The following is a 6000-nucleotide window of genomic DNA, read 5'->3' on the forward strand; positions in this document are numbered from 1 at the left end:
TCGGTTTTACAGTGAAAACTGCAGGAACTTCAAACCGGCCCTAGGAAACAGACTGAGAAAGCAGAGAAAAAGTGTCTCCTGCAACCCATTCCCTTGGTGCTAGATGAACGAACGTCTCTCCACTTGCTCAGTTCTGAGAGATAAGTGTGTGTGAAAGCCGTCCTTCACCTAGCTTGTTGGGAACACAAAGTTTCTTTTCAGTTGCAAACTCCATTCCATACATTTATATGGGGAGGTACTAGCTCCAACTCGGTTTTACAGTGAAAACTGCAGGAACTTCATACCGGCACTAGGAAACAGACTGAGAAAGCCGAGAAAAAGTGTCTCCTGCAACCCGTTCCCTTGGTGCTAGATGAACAAACGTCTCTCCACTTGCTGAGTTCTGAGAGATAAGTGTGTGTGTAAGCCGTCCTTCACCTTGCTTGTTGGGAACACAAAGTTTCTTTTCAGTTGCAAACTCCATTCCATACATATATATGGAGAGGTACTAGCTCCAACTCGGTTTTACAGTGAAACCTGCAGGAACTTCAAACCGGCACTAGGAAACAGACTGAGAAAGCAGAGAAAAAGTGTCTCCTGCAACCCGTTCCCTTGGTGCTAGATGAACGAACGTCTCTCCACTTGCTCAGTTCTGAGAGATAAGTGTGTGTGAAAGCCGTCCTTCACATAGCTTGTTGGGAACACAAAGTTTCTTTTCAGATGCAAACTCCATTCCATACATATATATGGGGAGGTACTAGCTCCAACTCGGTTTTACAGTGAAAACTGCAGGAACTTCAAACCGGCACTAGGAAAAAGACTGAGAAAGCAGAGAAAAAGTGTCTCCTGCAACCCGTTCAATTGGTGCTAGATGAACGAACGTCTCTCCACTTGCTCAGTTCTGAGAGATAAGTGTGTGTGAAAGCCGTCCTTCACCTAGCTTGTTGGGAACACAAAGTTTCTTTTCAGTTGCAAACTCCATTCCATACATATATATGGGGAGGTACTAGCTCCAACTCGGTTTTACAGTGAAAACTGCAGGAACTTCATACCGGCACTAGGAAACAGACTGAGAAAGCAGAGAAAAAGTGTCTCCTTCAACCCGTTCCCTTGGTGCTAGATGAACAAACGTCTCTCCACTTGCTCAGTTCTGAGAGATAAGTGTGTGTGTAAGCCGTCCTTCACCTTGCTTGTTGGGAACACAAAGTTTCTTTTCAGTTGCAAACTCCATTCCATACATATATATGGAGAGGTACTAGCTCCAACTCGGTTTTACAGTGAAAACTGCAGGAATTTCAAACCGGCACTAGGAAACAGACTGAGAAAGCAGAGAAAAAGTGTCTCCTGCAACCCGTTCCCTTGGTTCTAGATGAACGAACGTCTCTCGACTTTCTCAGTTCTGAGAGATAAGTGTGTGTGAAAGCCGTCCTTCACCTAGCTTGTTGGGAACACAAAGTTTCTTTTCAGGTGCAAACTCCATTCCATACATATATATGGGGAGGTACTAGCTCCAACTCGGTTTTACAGTGAAAACTGCAGGAACGTCAAACCGGCACTAGGAAACAGACTGAGAAAGCAGAGAAAAAGTGTCTCCTGCAACCCGTTCCCTTGGTGCTAGAGGAACGAACGTCTCTCCACTTGCTCAGTTCTGAGAGATAAGTGTGTGTGAAAGCCATCCTTCACCTAGCTTGTTGGGTACACAAAGTTTCCTTTCAGTTGCAAACTCCATTCCATACATTTATATGGGGAGGTACTAGCTCCAACTCGGTTTTACAGTGAAAACTGCAGGAACTTCATACCGGCACTAGGAAACAGACTGAGAAAGCCGAGAAAAAGTGTCTCCTGCAACCCGTTCCCTTGGTGCCAGATGAACAAACGTCTCTCCACTTGCTGAGTTCTGAGAGATAAGTGTGTGTGTAAGCCGTCCTTCACCTTGCTTGTTGGGAACACAAAGTTTCTTTTCAGTTGCAAACTCCATTCCATACATATATATGGAGAGGTACTAGCTCCAACTCGGTTTTACAGTGAAACCTGCAGGAACTTCAAACCGGCACTAGGAAACAGACTGAGAAAGCAGAGAAAAAGTGTCTCCTGCAACCCGTTCCCTTGGTGCTAGATGAACGAACGTCTCTCCACTTGCTCAGTTCTGAGAGATAAGTGTGTGTGAAAGCCGTCCTTCACATAGCTTGTTGGGAACACAAAGTTTCTTTTCAGATGCAAACTCCATTCCATACATATATATGGGGAGGTACTAGCTCCAACTCGGTTTTACAGTGAAAACTGCAGGAACTTCAAACCGGCACTAGGAAAAAGACTGAGAAAGCAGAGAAAAAAAGTGTCTCCTGCAACCCGTTCAATTGGTGCTAGATGAACGAACGTCTCTCCACTTGCTCAGTTCTGAGAGATAAGTGTGTGTGAAAGCCGTCCTTCACCTAGCTTGTTGGGAACACAAAGTTTCTTTTCAGTTGCAAACTCCATTCCATACATATATATGGGGAGGTACTAGCTCCAACTCGGTTTTACAGTGAAAACTGCAGGAACTTCATACCGGCACTAGGAAACAGACTGAGAAAGCAGAGAAAAAGTGTCTCCTTCAACCCGTTCCCTTGGTGCTAGATGAACAAACGTCTCTCCACTTGCTCAGTTCTGAGAGATAAGTGTGTGTGTAAGCCGTCCTTCACCTTGCTTGTTGGGAACACAAAGTTTCTTTTCAGTTGCAAACTCCATTCCATACATATATATGGAGAGGTACTAGCTCCAACTCGGTTTTACAGTGAAAACTGCAGGAATTTCAAACCGGCACTAGGAAACAGACTGAGAAAGCAGAGAAAAAGTGTCTCCTGCAACCCGTTCCCTTGGTTCTAGATGAACGAACGTCTCTCGACTTTCTCAGTTCTGAGAGATAAGTGTGTGTGAAAGCCGTCCTTCACCTAGCTTGTTGGGAACACAAAGTTTCTTTTCAGGTGCAAACTCCATTCCATACATATATATGGGGAGGTACTAGCTCCAACTCGGTTTTACAGTGAAAACTGCAGGAACGTCAAACCGGCACTAGGAAACAGACTGAGAAAGCAGAGAAAAAGTGTCTCCTGCAACCCGTTCCCTTGGTGCTAGAGGAACGAACGTCTCTCCACTTGCTCAGTTCTGAGAGATATGTGTGTGTGAAAGCCATCCTTCACCTAGCTTGTTGGGTACACAAAGTTTCCTTTCAGTTGCAAACTCCATTCCATACATATATATGGGGAGGTACTAGCCCCAACTCGGTTTTACAGTGAAAACTGCAGGAACTTCAAACCGGCCCTAGGAAACAGACTGAGAAAGCAGAGAAAAAGTGTCTCCTGCAACCCATTCCCTTGGTGCTAGATGAACGAACGTCTCTCCACTTGCTCAGTTCTGAGAGATAAGTGTGTGTGAAAGCCGTCCTTCACCTAGCTTGTTGGGAACACAAAGTTTCTTTTCAGTTGCAAACTCCATTCCATACATATATATGGGGAGGTACTAGCTCCAACTCGGTTTTACAGTGAAAACTGCAGGAACTTCATACCGGCACTAGGAAACAGACTGAGAAAGCAGAGAAAAAGTGTCTCCTGCAACCCGTTCCCTTGGTGCTAGATGAACAAACGTCTCTCCACTTGCTGAGTTCTGAGAGATAAGTGTGTGTGTAAGCCGTCCTTCACCTAGCTTGTTGGGAACACAAAGTTTCTTTTCAGTTGCAAACTCCATTCCATACATATATATGGAGAGGTACTAGCTCCAACTCGGTTTTACAGTGAAAACTGCAGGAACTTCAAACCGGCACTAGGAAACAGACTGAGAAAGCAGAGAAAAAGTGTCTCCTGCAACCCGTTCCCTTGGTGCTAGATGAACAAACGTCTCTCCACTTGCTGAGTTCTGAGAGATAAGTGTGTGTGTAAGCCGTCCTTCACCTTGCTTGTTGGGAACACAAAGTTTCTTTTCAGTTGCAAACTCCATTCCATACATATATATGGAGAGGTACTAGCTCCAACTCGGTTTTACAGTGAAAACTGCAGGAACTTCAAACCGGCACTAGGAAACAGACTGAGAAAGCAGAGAAAAAGTGTCTCCTGCAACCCGTTCCCTTGGTGCTAGATGAACGAACGTCTCTCCACTTGCTCAGTTCTGAGAGATAAGTGTGTGTGAAAGCCGTCCTTCACCTAGATTGTTGGGAACACAAAGTTTCTTTTCAGGTGCAAACTCCATTCCATACATATATATGGGGAGGTACTAGCTCCAACTCGGTTTTACAGTGAAAACTGCAGGATCTTCAAACCGGCACTAGGAAAAAGACTGAGAAAGCAGAGAAAAAGTGTCTCCTGCAACCCGTTCAATTGGTGCTAGATGAACGAAGGTCTCTCCACTTGCTCAGTTCTGAGAGATAAGTGTGTGTGAAAGCCGTCCTTCACCTAGCTTGTTGGGAACACAAAGTTTCTTTTCAGGTGCAAACTCCATTCCATACATATATATGGGGAGGTACTAGCTCCAACTCGGTTTTACAGTGAAAACTGCAGGAACTTCATACCGGCACTAGGAAACAGACTGAGAAAGCAGAGAAAAAGTGTCTCCTGCAACCCGTTCCCTTGGTGCTAGATGAACAAACGTCTCTCCACTTGCTCAGTTCTGAGAGATAAGTGTGTGTGTAAGCCGTCCTTCACCTTGCTTGTTGGGAACACAAAGTTTCTTTTCAGTTGCAAACTCCATTCCATACATATATATGGAGAGGTTCTAGCTCCAACTCGGTTTTACAGTGAAAACTGCAGGAACTTCAAACCGGCACTAGGAAAAAGACTGAGAAAGCAGAGATAAAGTGTCTCCTGCAACCCGTTCAATTGGTGCTAGATGAACGAACGTCTCTCCACTTGCTCAGTTCTGAGAGATAAGTGTGTGTGAAAGCCGTCCTTCACCTAGCTTGTTGGGAACACAAAGTTCCTTTTCAGTTGCAAACTCCATTCCATACATATATATGGGGAGGTACTAGCCTCAACTCGGTTTTACAGTGAAAACTGCATTAACTTCAAACCGGCACTAGGAAACAGACTGAGAAAGCAGAGAAAAAGTGTCTCCGGCAACCCGTTCCCTTGGTGCTAGATGAACGAACGTCTCTCCACTTGCTCAGTTCTGAGAGATAAGTGTGTGTAAAAGCCGCCCTTCACCTAGCTTGTTGGGAACACAAAGTTTCTTTTCAGTTGCAAACTCCATTCCATACATATATATGGGGAGGTACTAGCTCCAACTCGGTTTTACAGTGAAAACTGCAGGAACTTCAAACCGGCACTAGGAAACAGACTGAGAAACAGAGAAAAAGTGTCTCCTGCAACCCGTTCCCTTGGTGCTAGATGAACGAACGTCTCTCCACTTGCTGGGTTCTGAGAGATAAGTGTGTGTGAAAGCCGTCCTTCACCTAGCTTGTTGGGAACACAAAGTTTCTTTTCAGATGCAAACTCCATTCCATACATATATATGGAGAGGTACTAGCTCCAACTCGGTTTTACAGTGAAAACTGCAGGAACTTCAAACCGGCACTAGGAAACAGACTGAGAAAGCAGAGAAAAAGTGTCTCCTGCAAACCGTTCCCTTGGTGCTAGATGAACGAACGTCTCTCCACTTGCTCAGTTCTGAGAGATAAGTGTGTGTGAAAGCTGTCCTTCACCTAGCTTGTTGGGAACACAAAGTTTCTTTTCAGTTGCAAACTCCATTCCATACATATATATGGGTAGGTACTAGCTCCAACTCGGTTTTACAGTGAAAACTGCAGGAACTTCAATCCGGCACTAGGAAACAGACTGAGAAAGCAGAGAAAAAGTGTCTCCTGCAACCCGTTCCCTTGGTGCTAGATGAACGAACGACTCTCGACTTTCTCAGTTCTGAGAGATAAGTGTGTGTGAAAGCCGTCCTTCACCTAGCTTGTTGGGAACACAATTTTTCTTTTCAGTTGCAAACTCCATTCTATACATATATATGGGGAGGTACTAGCTCCAACTCGGTTTTACAGTGAAAACTGCA

This window comes from Camelus bactrianus, chromosome 2 (assembly GCF_048773025.1).
Source record: "Camelus bactrianus isolate YW-2024 breed Bactrian camel chromosome 2, ASM4877302v1, whole genome shotgun sequence".
NCBI classification, from domain to species: Eukaryota; Metazoa; Chordata; class Mammalia; order Artiodactyla; family Camelidae; genus Camelus; species Camelus bactrianus.